Consider the following 15,234-nt stretch of genomic DNA (forward strand, 5'->3'; position numbering starts at 1 on the left):
GAACAAACAGCTTTGCAACTAAGGTGAGAGGGATGAATGGCAAATAGACCTAGGTTATGATAAACATAGTGCCTTATTTATATATATAGCTAAAAGATGGTTTTGTTGTATGGCACTGGACTACATGTTCCTTGCAATATACTGGATCACATAGTTGAATTCCAACAAAATTAAGTTGGGGCAGGAGCTAACGAGAGGCAATGACCAACTAAGAACAACTAAGAAATGGAGGGATAGCTCAGTGGTCAAGATGTGGTAATGGGGGTTCTTGTGATCTCTTGGGAGTGTCCCAAGCTTAGCTTTGTAATACCTAGTTTCCCAAGCACGACAGGTTTCAAATCCCTGAAAGGTCTTCATCTTTCTGTAGCAGTTTACACTTTAGGAGGAGACCTTAAACATTAAATTCTATTTGACATTAGCATTGCCATGGCCCTTTTTCATAAAAAGGGAGATTTGCACTGGCATCCTTGACCAAAAATTCACCTTCCCTAGTTATCACACTCCACCCCAGATGTGGTTGCATTTCAGAGGTGCTGTCTGTCCAGAGTTGGTATAACACTACAGAGTCCTTCAGCAGGAAAGGTGTTAAGCTCTCCCTAGGAACAGTACCACTGCAGCTCTGGCTGAAGTCACAAAACACCCTTTGGGTACTTTTTCCCTTCACTTCACCTCTTAATTCAGCTTTGTCCATTGGCAGTTGCTAATGATAAAAATAATGCAACAATAGAAATGGCTTCCCAGGACTATGAATATTCAGATACATGTGTGCACACCAGCAACAATGCCAACCTTGCTGTAGCAGGAAAAAAACTGACATGAAAGAGAACCTTCATTTGCTTGAATACCTTATGCATATTGTGCCATGTGAGACACTTCCACTAATCAAGAACATCCCCTGGAGTTTGCTACTGGTTTTTTTTAAATGAAGGGCCAAATGCTGATGTTCTTAGTCAGTGATCTGAGCTGGACTATTGCAGTTTTTATATCCAAGAAAGATGCCCTATAGCCCAAGGAAGTTCCTGTTTATAAAGAATCCACTCAGTGACACAGGTCCCCAGGAACACATCACCCCTCTGTGTAACTCCCCATTGAAGAGAGGCCGATTTTGTCTATTTATGGTTCCTGTATGTCCCTCAATACCATAGTGTCGGAGCATCTCACAATTTTAAGGAAGCACTGTTACCCTCATTTTACTGATGGGGAACTGAGACCCTGAAACACTAAATAACTTGCCCAAGATAATGCAGGAAGTCTGCAGTGGAGCAGGGAACCGAAAAAGTGCCCGACTAGGGCCCTAAGATAGTTCCTCTGATTTCCAAAGCCCAATATAGAACTGGTCATGGCTACTTGAGACAACAGCTCTCCTTCCACAACAGCTGTATTCCACTGGAATGATGATACTGTTGACCAATAGGGTAGGCTTGTTGTGATTATGGGAGACAGAACCTTCCCAAGACTCAGGCTATGAATATGGAACTCACTACATCAACCACTAAACTTACCTCATTCAAGCCAAATGTAAAGCCTGTCTCTTTGCCAGGCCTACCCTCATTCATTAATAAAAAAATATATAATCTAAATCTGCTTCTTGCTGGCAAGGAAGGTCAGGAGAGAGAAAGGCAGAGAAAGAACATTATCATTTTTTAAGTACTGGGAGACACTTAGATACTGCTGTAATAAGGACAATAGAAGGGCTTGAGTCAGTCCTCAGTCCTCACTCCAACAAAAATCCCATTGACTGCAATGACAGTTTTGCTGGACTAAAGTCTGAGAAAAGACTTCAGAGCTGGCACAAGAATTTTAACACTTAATTTAAAAACTCTCAATAGGGCCCTTTTCTAAAAATCTCAAATTATTACTGTGCCTAATGAAAAAGTATAGTTATTTGTTTAAGGTTTTTTAATAATCATCTAAGAAATTAAGTCCTAAAATATTTTCCTTTCCACCATCATTCACATGGCCAGCCTTTTCCTTCCCAAACAGGCATTAACTCCTTCACAACCACTACGCTATCTCTCCTTTTCACAGAGAATTACTTTTGCATTTTCAGTCACGTTTTATTGGTGTACGCTGTGAAAGTTACACTGAGTTTCTATAGGGACTCATCTACATGCAGAGGTGCACCAGTTTAACTGAAATTAATTGTCTGGACACTCTTATTTTGGTTTAAACCAGGATTATTTCAGTTTACCTTGAGTCAAGTAGGAACAGGTTTAAGCTAAACAAAATAAATCACTCTTAAGAGCATCCATCCAGGAGTTTGTACTGGTTTCATTAAAGCATTAATTTCTGCGTAGATGACTCCTAAATTAACCAACATTTAAAATAGATCAATCAATCAATCAATCAATCACTTTTCTTTATGACCTGGCAGGTTGTCAGATCAGAACTGACTGCTGGTTTATTGATAAAGGCCCCAATTCTGTACTGAGAACCATTCAGTCAGATCATTTCTGTGCCTGGGCAGAATCAATGGGATTCTGCATGGGCAAAGAGGGCTGCTCAATGGGTCTCAATGAAGATCATGGCCTACTTAATCCTCCCTAACTCAGCACCACTTTCAAAGGTCATAATAATCATAGAATCATAAAAGTGGAAGGGACCTCGAGAGATCATCTAATCCAGTCCCCTGCAGTCAAGGCAGGACTAAGTATTATCTAGACCATCCCTGACAGGCGTTTGTCCAACCTGCTCTTAAAAATCTCCAATGATGGAGATTCCACAACCTCCTTAGGCAATTCATTCCAGGGCTTAACCATTCTGACAGTTAGGAAGTTTTTCCTAATGTCTTTAAAGAAAAGAAATGCAGCAATCTAATGGGTGGAAAGTCACTGTGTGTATTGACTATTTCAAACAATACCATTCAATAACAATTTGCATGACATATGCAGTTAAAAGGTTCAGCCACACAAGGCATGGTATGACCTTCCTAGAAGTTTTAGATTTTCATTTATTTACCGAAATATGTTACACCCCTTTATGGTTCCATTTCCCTTCAGTGCAAGCATTACAGGTAGAGTTTACATTCAATTATAAAGTAGATACTCTGAAAGTCATTGATGCAATTTGTGCCACTTGAGGTATTATCCCTTATTAGTTTTTCCACTGAATTAGTGCTAGTTAATCTGTGCATGTGACCAAAAAAATAAATAAAGTCAAATTTAGCAGCAATAACTGGAAGATGACTCAGAAGAATCTTTGTTGGTCTATCAGTTCTAGACAGCATTACAGTTTTGTCAGGCACAATGATGTGATTTTCAACTCCGTAACAGACCTTTCGAAACCACAAGGCACACAGCTGGATTGTTTAACCCTTACACCAGTGAGCACCTGAACAGTCTGATCGTAGCGAATGGGATTACACAAGTGAGTAAGTGTTCACTGGCAGGAGTAAGGGTCACATAGTCTGACGCTAATGGAGGTCATTAGAGAATAAGAAGGCCAAACTGTTAACACAAAAGTCTGTGAGACAGGAAATAACTAACATGATCTTGCAGTCCCTTAATCATGCCAGTAGTATCAATTAAGGCAATAGTGCTCCTTATCTGAGAAAGGACAGCATAAGCAAGGATGGTCTAGTTACCAAGGGCCAGATTATGAAGCCTGTACTCATACACACACGTCATCAGTGGGGCTACCTGCATGCATAACTGTTCACCAATGTGAAGCAGGCACTCAACCACTCTGTGCTTCAGTTCCCCCATCCATAAAATGGGGATGCTCCCTATTTCACAGGGGTGTGGGTGAGGCTTAATTCAGTGATGTTTGTTAAAGTACTTTGGGGCTAAAAGACACAAGGTGCTATTCAATTGCAAAATATTGTTATTATTCAAAATACAATGCCATTAGCAGGTAGCAAATATTGTGGGGCCCAGTCATGCAATCCTTTGCCATGTAAATAGACCTTTCTCACAAAAGTAAGTAAACTCATGAGTAGTGAGGAAAGGACTACTCATCTGAGGGTTGCAGGATCAGATGCATAGATCACACATTATTGTCTAGATGGTTATTATTTATGCAGTCTCATAGCTGTGCATAGTACTTCATAAATAATAATTAAAAAAAATAGACAAACCCTGCACAAAAGAGTTTACAATACAGGGCACCTATCCTGCAATCAGGTCCATGCTCACTGACTCTAAATGGGTTTGGACATAACACAATGAGTGATAACAGTAAACAATGGGAGAGAGGAGGGTGAAGATTACAGCAATCAGACTGTCTGGTTGCTTCAATTTGCTATGTACATATCTTGATAGTCCTGCATTTTTAAAAACATATGAGTTATTGTTGAATAGTTTTGTTTGTTTGCCTGTGAAGGAGGTTCTTTTTTCCTTAATTTCTAAATCTCTTTATTTCTGAATTTGTGTGCCAGAGGTCACTTGGCTATCAACTTGACAGAGTCCAGCCTTTTAGATCTGGAAACAAAAATATATGCAAACAATGGATTTTCAATAGTGTATGGACAAGCTGCAGTAAAACACATAAAGGAGATCAGATTATATGTGATTAGCCAATATAGATCAGTAATGGATTTGCCTTTTATGAATCTGCAGAATGCTCCCAAATCAGTAAAAAGATAACAGATTAGGCAGATACATCTTGCTCAGTATCCTACAAGCCATCAAAGAGATTTTATTATTTTATTTTATTTTATAAAATAGGCTTAAATAGACCACAAGTGGGTCTGAAAATAGAGCCAAGGGCCCATCACGGAGAATCACCTGCTGCTTGTCCATATGCTTATAACCTTGGGAACAGACAGCAAAGGCATTCCAACAATCCACAACTATTCTGATAGGTCATCCAGTGGGAAACATGCTCAAAGACCCTGTGGAAATGTTTGAAGTGGAACGGAACCATGTTGGAATACTCTAGATATGGAACAGCAGTTCAGTCTCTTGGAGGTTAAATCCAGGGCTTGATTCTTCTCTCAGTTACTCTGGGGTAAATCAGTAGTAGCTCCACAGAGGTCAATGGAGTTACACTAACGTAAAAGCAAGGTGTGTAAAAGAAGATTCAAGCCCAGGATTTCAGAACTCCTTGCATCCGAAGCCTGGCAAGACCACTTCCAAATTAACATACCCAGACAAAATATTAACAAAAAAAAAAAAAGTGGGGGGACACTTAGCAGAACTGTTCAGGAGACTTAAAGTTCATTTGTCACAGCTAGAAAGAATTATGCCATTTTAACAGACAGGAGAATGAAGAACAGGCTGGTAGGATGCTTGAGGGGGCTTCTTTTCTGTCATTCATTTTCATCAACAATCCTGAACAGACCCCAAAACTCAGACTAATTAAAGACAAATAATTAAACACATTCATACTGGGAAGGTTGGCAAACTCCCACTGTATTGTGAGACCACCTTGGCACTTAAATGGTTAGGGACTATATCCCACAACATCATGCTCATCTCATTGTGCTAGAGAGCTCTTGAGAATGTTATTAGCTGGGTGTTCGCCTTGCCGTTTTTCCACATGAGGCAGATGGGTAATTACGAAGCTAATAGTCTGATTGAGAGAAATCAGATGCAGTGGTTTGCCCAATTAGATGATACATTAGCTTCCTTCTTTGTAAGCAGCTAATGTGTGAAGCAAAGTGGTATTTTTGAGGGTCAGAATCCTTAAACAAGTGCCGAGTTGCAGATTATTGTGTCTCTTTTTTTTCTAATGGAGGAAAAGTGCTAAGTCTTCATTACTAAAAGCATAGAAAATGCAAATCAGGCTCTGAAACAAAAGAGTGAAGGGACAGGCGAGAATATTTGGTGTCCAATGTGTCAACCTACAACATCAATTACATTGAAATGCAATGCATGGGAGCCTAATCAAGGATAGTATAATTGTAATAATTGCATGCTTTTGTTGGAGAGCTGCTGCCATTGTTATTGTCAACCATTTGTTTCTCTCTATTGTTTAAGGGGGGGATATTTTAAATATATAGATATAGATATATATAAATGACCGAAGAACAGTATAGGTAAAAGGCTGTGCTGTTACATATGTAATGTGTGGGAAGTTTCTTTCTAAGTACTCATTCTCTTTGGATGGTGAAGAACCACGTACCCTAAATCTACTAAGACAGGTAACCCAGTAGCTGAGATATAGATGTTCAGTTACAATCTGTGCCAAACAATAAGAATTACTTTTTTCTTTCTCTGATGCATCTCTTTTGTTCAGAGAGGTACGTTACCCTGCGTGATTGGCAAGTCATCAAGCAGCCTGTAGAAAATCTTAATAACAATTCCCTAAGACATTTTCAACTCTGCCTTCATACTCTGGAAGGAAGGCAAAGACAAGTCAAAATGAACAGAGTTTCAGCCTGGACCTACAGCTGGCTATGCTGTTTAAAAGAAAAAAGTCTGCAATCTTGACTACTATCTTCAAGATAAATGAATGAAGAGAGAACAGCGAATGGGGAAAAAATGACAACACGAGTTTATGTAGGAGCTTATTGAGGAGAAGAGGAAGTAAGAGCCCACTCTGCATAAACCAGTCATAGTTTCTCAAGTCTGAAGTTGGGCTGGAAACGCTTCTTATGGCAAAGCTCTCAGCATTCACATCAGATAAGAGGTTTATTTTCTCTCTTCAATAGGGCTCGCCAATAGGTTGAAACAGAGGCACAATAGAAATGGACTAAAACATTTAACATAGCTGTTAAATCTCATTCTCCACAGCTAAAAAAGAACAATGTTGTACCATCTTTACTGAGAATGCACTTCCCTGCCATAGGAAGCTTTTCGTGTATCTCTAACAATCCTGTACATACTCCAAAACTCACACTAATTAAAAGCAAATAATCAAATACATTCAATTTGAAAAGTTGGCAAACTCGCTTGTATTATTGTGTTAGCACCTTGGCACCAAAATGATCACATCGTGCTAATCTCATTGTGCAGGAGAGCTCTTGAGCATGTTATTCAATAGGTCTGTTCCCTACCCCCTGCCACCACCACCTCCCAATTGTCTCTCCCTCCTGCTCCTCTTCCTCCAATATTCTTCCTTTGACCAGATAGAGAAGAAATTAAAATGTGAATAAAGATAAACAGACCCAGGACAACGTCCTCATTATATTTCATTTGGAGCTGACTGGAACTTACACTTCCATTTTAAATTAATTTCTTCTTACCCTTGCTTGGTTTCAGTTCATCTGTACAATTACAGCTGGTAAACTTGAGCTGCTTTGAAATAAACTAAGTTGACTGCAACAAACCTTTGTTTCTCATTAACCCTCTCTTCACATATAAAATCCTTATCCAGAGGGTTCAGATACCATAGTGATGTGTACAGTGTAAATGCAACAGATCAAGGAGATAGAGGAGGGCAGCAGTATCTGAGTGACTAGCTGAAGAAAGGAAATCAAGGAGAAACCTTTGGCTTTACCATTTTTCCTCTTAAGTTTTTCAGTTTCTAATTGCTGTGGCGTGGAAGCAAAACTCCTGCCCATGACAAACCTAAGACCTATCCAGTGTTTGTCAAGCTTTGTACCGGAGAAATCTATTCAGGCAGGTTTGATTTCTACACAAAGAAACGTCTCTGTGCAGCAGTACTTGTAAAAATACATATGTCCTTGATTTTTACTTTTTTAAATGAATAAATCATTCTTGGGAACAAGCCATTACTTATTCAAGGCGCATGCTATACTGTAAGCTTAGGATGAATGCCACAATAGTTAGAACATTGGTACTGTAGCAAAAGGGAAAAAAAGTAGTACAAGAGAGCTTACAAATATGGTTTTGGTGAAGGAATGTGTGTGACAGGGGACTAGGTAACAAGACTATGGAGCCTTTCCCATCTAGGTCATAATGTGCATCCAGCACAGGTCAGTGACTGAAATTAGTTGCCAGTTTGCATGAAATCAAATCATCTCAGTCCACTTTCTAGTGGAAATATGGAAGCCCCAACAGAGAGGCCAAGGACTAAATAGGGATCAAAACTGACTTACTGTCCCATCACTAGTGGTCTCTCCAGGTCAGGGTTGAGGTACACTGATGGGGCAGCATATGAAAGCTTGTAGTACTCTTGCGACGCCTGTACCATTGTGGAGATAGAGAAAAGACTTCAGATTAATACTTGTCAAGGAAAATTAATGTGAAGAATATTTAAAATAATGCTAGTCCAAGTGTAGAAATCATATCTTGGTTAGTAGTGGGATATTGTTCTTATTCATTTTTAATACAAAAATGATGTAGTTAAATTTCCTCTCAGAATCCATGGCAGCAGCTGAATGCTAGATTCACTGTTTTTTTCTCTGACAACATAAACTCATCATCAAGAGTGAGGGAACCCACTGAATTAAAGAGGATAATTTTCTCAAAAATCACGTTGCCTCCCTCTTACTGAAAAGGAACAGTACTTTAATGGTACGCATCGAAATAAACATTTCCTTAATTTCATAACATGTTAAATAACACCACATTAAATTAAGAAAATTAGAGTTGGACTCAAACTGCAAAATTCTGGTCAGTACCCAGATCTTGAACACCCCAGCATTCCACAAAATAAAAGAGAAAAGGGAGACATTGAGGGACACTCCTGACAGCAATGAATATGTTGACTGCTGTCATTGAGTCTTTAGGACAATGTAAGTTTCAATAAGAGATGTAATACCAACACAATTTTACTGATGAGAAAGCCACAGGATACAGACTAGCTTGTTGCGATCTCCAGGATAGTTCCTGATTACACACATCACTCTGTAACTGTGTAAGTCACTGCCACCTACCTGGTCGAGTACATAAGGGTAGCCTCTTTTTTTATCCCACTCTTGGGAACTCTGTCTCCATCAGACAACGTACAGACCTCACATGGGTGCCTTCAGAACAATCCATTATCCTCCAGCTCTGCCACGAGCTTGTCTGAATCAAGGACTCTCTTATAGACCTTTAAAGCACACAGGAATCTAGGGCACAGAGGATCCACATATAGCCAGTTCAGATAGAGCAAAACTCTGCTTATAGTGAACTAGAACGCAGTGCCCAAATTGTTTCAAAATACTGCCGTGTGGAAACCGTGCTTCTGGTCATTGTAACCCTCCAGCTATAGTATTAAAATGAATTCACTGTTAATCTCCTTCAAATCTAATTGAAATCCATAGGAGTCTTTCCACTGACTTCAGTAGGCTTTGGATCAGACCTTATAAAGCGTGATTATATTTCAGGGTAATTATAGTCACATGTTTATGTTATTTAGTTAGACTGTTGTACAGAAGTAGCAGATTGTTTTATTCTTAAAGACTAGGTCAGAGTATGCTAAGACATCAAGGCTTGGAAAAAAGGGATTCTCAGCAAACAGGTCAGTTATTTAACTAAGCAAATTTTAACTCTAGTAGTTGCTGTATCTGTGCCTACCATAAAGAGAAGCTAATCAACCAACACAACAAGAAGCAGCAGCAAGGCCCAGTCTCAGAACCATCTAGTGCCTTTGATCCTCACACAAAGAATTCTCATTGATATCACTGGGAGTAGAGCTTGCAAACTAAGGGTGGCATACAGACTCTTTGACTTCGGTATTGGTCATATTTGACCTGTCATATGGACGGATTACCATAGAGTGACTGAAATAAATACGATAACTAAAGTCATACAAGGAAAATCAACATCACACTTCAGCAGATGTCTTGGCTGTAATGGGTGATTTATAGGAATACATTGTAGACCTGAGAATGGGAAGATTTCATCTATTAAGAGCAACAAAACATGCTCCTAGGAGGAAAATTGGAGCAGGACTCAGAAACTCCTCAGAGATGATGCTAAGAGAATGTTCTGGCAAAGTAGCTGCTGATGAAGTTGTTGTTTATTTGCCATTTAAAATACATTGTGAGACTTTCCACCCCAACAGCAGTTTGAAGGGGGGGTTGTTATGACATGTTTTTAAAAGCCCCATAGCATGGGGGGAGAGGAGGATATGGATTTCTCCTAGGTCAGGGGTGGGCAAACTTTTTGGCCCGAAGGCCACATCTGGGCGGGAAATTGCATGCAAGGCCATGAATGTAGGGCTGGGGGAGGGGGTTGGGGGGCAGGGTGTGGGAGGGAGTGCGGTGTGCAGGAAGGGGCTCAGGGCAAGGGGTTGGGGTGCAGGACGGATGTGGGGTGTACAAGGGGGCTCAGGGCAGGGGGTTGGGGTGCGGGAGGGTGCAGCAGGAGGTTCAGGGCAGGGAGTTAGGGGGGCTCAGGGCAGGAGGTTGGGGTGCGGGATGCAGGAGGGGTTTGGGGTTTGGGCTGTGGCCTGGCACCACTTATCTGGAGCGGCTATGGGGTGGCAGCGGCACGCAGCATGGCTAAGACAGGCTCCCTGCCTGCCCTGGCTCCGCACCGCTCCCAGAAGCAGCTGGCATCACGTCCGTGTGGCCCCTTGGGGAAGGGGGGCAGAGGGCTCTGCGCACTGCCCTCACCTGCGGGTATCTTCCCCGAAGCTCCCATTGGCCGCAGTTCCCCATTCCCAGCCAATGTGAGCTGCGGGGGGCAGTGCCTGCAGGCAAGGGCAGTGCACGGAGCCTTCTCCCCTGCTCCAGGGGCTGCAGAGATGTGGTTCTGGCTGCTTCCAGCAGTGGCGTGGGGCCCACAGCGCCATGGGAGTGGCAATCCCACGGGCTAGATCCAAAGCCCTGACGGGCTGGATCCAGCCCGTGGGCCATAGTTTGCCCACCCCGTCCTAGGTATTAAAACAAGCTGCTGCAAGTATTTCAGCCTCATTTATGGTGTAATTCATTACCTTAGGGATCTGCACGTGAAATCTGCACTTCAGGAAGAAAGTCCTCATTTAGCAAAGAAAGTGCTGCGATATGTGTGTGTGAAAGCTTTTCCAACACTGTTTTCAGCTTGCCATATGGCCAACTTCACCCAAATTAGTAGCAATTGATGAGCAAAGCTTCAACAGTTTGAAAGAGAGAGAGAATTGCAGAAGTCCCATTCGACAATTGTGACCCAAGAAAGACCTATTTGCCTTTTTGCAATGTTGTAAAGGTTCCTGTTTTTGTCTGGCATTGTTAAAGGTTTTTTTCCCATTGTAGTTGGGCACAAGGAAATTCTCTTTCTTTCGGAAAAAGGGAATAAAGAATTATTGGTCCACAGAATAATTATAGCAATTGCCTGCCTGACTTCAGAGTTCTTGCCATCTCATTGTTCAATGGCTTCCAACCACGGGTATGTGTACACAAGCCAGCATTTCAGGCTTTGGTGACTCTTAAAAGCCAGCCCATTGGCCTTTCTCGAGATGTACGAGGTACCAATGGCAGAATAAGAACATAAGAACGGCCATACTGGATCAGACCAAAGGTCCATCTAGCCCAGTATCCTGTCTTCCAACAATGGCCAATGCCAGGTGCCCCAAAGGGAATGAATAGAACAGGAAATCATCAAGTGATCCATCCCCTGTTGCCCATTCCCAGCTTCTGGCAAACAGAGGCTAGGGACACCATCCCTGCCCATCCTGCTAATATCCTGTTTCTGTTACACAGACTTAAGGGGTGGGGAGCAGCAGGCACCAAAGAAGCCTTGCCACAGAATCCGCACTCCCATGCATGCCACTAAGAAAAGCTTCACAGTGCTTCCTATTACTGAAATGTGGTGATGGGGAATAGGCATTATGGAGACATTACAGAGCTACAGGTCCTCGCAAATGGTGCAGATCCACCAGGCCACAAATGATGGAAAAGACTAGGTTCCCTCCCCTCATTTGCATGGATTCACTAGGCCTTTTTACATGCTTGGGATGAGAGGAGATGTTACCTCCCCAACCCATGTGTACTTCCTGTAGGCAAAGCCCTTTTACTTTGCTTTGCTTCCTGGACCCGGCTCAATCCTGCTCCAATGGAAGAGAGTGGCATAATGCCCATTGATTTCCATGCTGTAGGAACTATCCTTTTAGTAAAACATCTCTGGGCTGGCCCTGTTAAAGATGCCACTTTCATATTGCAGCAAACCTGAAAAGAGTGAATACTTAAGCAAAATTACACACTTGATCCAGAATTTTCTATCCTTCCTTTTTCCATTTTTACTAATTATTTAAGCTATTAATATTTGAGTATGAGCTTTCTTCCTCCCAACCTCAATTTTCTCTCAGGTTGATCTTACAGTGAAAGTCATAATCCTGTGTATTTCAGCATAGTCTGTTGGCAAATAAATGATTGTAACATCACAAACTGACTCCTACAAGTTCACTAGCACATCAGGAGGAAGAGAAGGCCTGTGTCAGTTACTAGATAGCTTTATAATTTTTGTAAATGAACGTCATGCTCATGAAAAGAATCAGACTGAAGGAAACTGAGGTCCTATTTATCCACACAAAATAGATACTGCAAGAACAGTGGTAATGCAGTCTTTCCAACACAGACCTGCCAATGTGCCTCTCTCCTGTCCTGGAGGAACCAGTTTTAATGCCTTCTTTATGCTGACTTAAAATGTCCCATTGTTGTTACTGCTGAAGGGAGTTCTAGTGTAGACAAGGCATCAGTGGTTGCAAGAATTTTTATTACCATGTCATCTGGGCTTGCTACTCGCCAGGTCAGATGACAGGGTAAGAATGTCAATGCTTGGTTTATCTATTGCCATCGCTGGCGGAGCTGTACCTGGTAATGTAACACTGGGAGATTTTAAGAAAAAGCTCAGTGTCAATATAGGGTGTGAGAGACATTTAGCCTCGATATTCACTCAATCCTTAGTCTCTCCGCTCATGGTGTAAAAGATGCTAACTGAAGTGATGTGCACATTAAAAATTGGAGTGAGAACACCTACTCAGTTCACATACAGCAATGAATAACCTTCCTATGTTAGTATGAATTTCAGTCCTAGGACAGACTAGAACCAATGATGTAGAAGTGAAAGCCTCCATAATCTATTATCTAACCAACCAATCCTTGATGCAAGGTGTTCTTTGAACAGGAAAGTCTTTGCTCAAATGTGAACACAATATGTTTGAAACTAAGCAAAGATGGAAAGTTGGCATATGAAAATCAATCAGAAGTTAAGAGGGTGCCATAAAAATTGATATTCAACACTAGCAGAAGTTATATTTACTATAATATTTGCAGAATCTGCTGTTTTAAATATGGAAAATATCAAAAATACTGCAGTAAAGGCAAAGACTGGGGTGTGGTGAGCACTGAAGACTGGTAAAGATCCACTTCTTAACGGCATCCACTTCCATTTTATTCACCAGATTATTGGAATGACCTTAAATGAGAATTTTGGATGGAGCTGAATGGAATGTTCATGAAAATGACCATGATTTTCTTCTATGTAGTGGTTACTGTTGTTTTAATTTCTTCTTTCCTAGGATACTCTGGCAGTCAGAGATCCTGTGGTTTTATACCCACTGTAGCAGACAGCAGAATCAATGGCCCAGATCCTGGCTCCACTAAAGCTGCTTTTAGCCAAAATTGACTTAACTGGTTACTTGAAGATTCCCCTGGCAACCCCCGAGGCTGCTGTAATGAACTCCTTAGGCCTGAACTGGCATTCAGCTACATAAGGATCAGGGAGTTTCAAAGACAGCCTATGACCATCTTTGTTTCCCTACTACCATCCTGTGCGGCACTTGGCACAAAAGGGCCTGTCCTGAGGTTCTGGCCATATCACTATACTGGGCCTTTATAGGGGTCCCATCACAACATATCTGAACCTTAATTTTACCCACTTCTCGTCATTCCTATTATATCTAATTAGTCCTTGCATCACCTTATTTATTACTCTCTCTCTCCATAATCCTCCACATTTATGCCCTTCAAATACTCCTGTGGTCTTTTCCCACCCCCACCAGTAGTTTATCCAAGCTTTGCATACACAGCTCTTGAAATCTTTCCTTCATAAATTAATCCCTCTAGCCCCCTCATCATTTTGTGGAATTATTGCTCCTCGACATCCTTTGGTAAGTAATCAAGTAATGACAGCTCTTTCTAGTTAATCAGGGAACCTACAGTTTCAACAATATTTATAAGGCTCCCTAATAGAAATATTCTATTTAGAAGCAGCAAGAATCCAAGCAGTTAATAAAAATATACACAGAAGGCAAAGAGGAAAAGGACCAACAGGAGCTCTCTTTTTGATAGCCCTAAGAATATGAGCAATGGCCCTAGCTGTGTTTGATGGTAAATGTCACATCTCATGTCAGATCCTGCCTGGATAGATTACCCCTGAAGATCATGCTGCCTCAGAACCGAACATTAGCAGCTGCATGCATTACATTAACCCTTCACCTGCTACACAATGGCTTTGTACTTGCCAGGGGCCAAACCTTTTAAAGGAGGGTTGACTGGCTTCAGAGTGTGGGGGAAAGAGAGCTGCAGGACAGATAATGTAGTACAGAACCTCTGCACGCGTGTGTGTGTCCTTCAGTAGGATGTTTGTGGTGATATCCCAGAGCAATTGTGCAATTTTAACTGATTTAAAGGACAATATTACTGTTCAATTGCCCAAATGAATAGCACACTTCTCAAGTGTTGGCTAATTATTTTGCAATTATATCTAAAACATACTGTCTCTGTTTTGCTATGACACTAAAACTATGGAAAAACTGATGTAAGTTATCTGAATTTCCTCTCGCCTGCTGGATTTTTTTTTTTTTTTTTAATATTAGCTTGGCTAGCACTATTGCATAAGCAAGCCATTTTGCCCCATAATGGTTACATAATTCTATATTCAGAGCAGTGTCACACTATTTCAGCAAAGATTCATTTGCAAAACATCCTTACTGTGGGAGGGCTTTAATTACAATGCAAAGGGTGAGTTTGCATACCACATTGTACTGTTTTACAGCAGAGTAACCTGGAAAACAAAGGGCCTGATTTACCTCAGTGTAAATCAACAGTGTAGCCTAATGAAATCACTGATGTAAAATGGATTTGAGAGGAGAATTAGGCTCATTGTTTCTTGAGTGGAAACATTAATTCCAACACTAACATGAGAACATTTTCACATTACTTCATGCTAACTTATAGATTAAATTAGGCCTTTCCTGTGGTGTCTGAGCTTTTTACAAATTTATTAAAATGAACGTAGGGTGACCAGATGTCCCAATTTTATAGGGACTGTCCCGATATTCAGGGCTTTTACTTATATAGGTGCCTATTATTCCCTACCCCCGTCCCGATTTTTCACATTTGTTACTTGGTCACCCTAAATGAACACAAGATGATCTTTCTTTCTCCTTCCATTCTTTAAGAACTATTTTTAAATGAGCTAATTGATGGGTTTGGCCACTGTATATGATAAATGTCAAGCCCAAATTAAATCTATCACA

Source organism: Malaclemys terrapin, chromosome 3 (assembly GCF_027887155.1).
Source record: "Malaclemys terrapin pileata isolate rMalTer1 chromosome 3, rMalTer1.hap1, whole genome shotgun sequence".
Classification (NCBI taxonomy): Eukaryota; Metazoa; Chordata; order Testudines; family Emydidae; genus Malaclemys; species Malaclemys terrapin.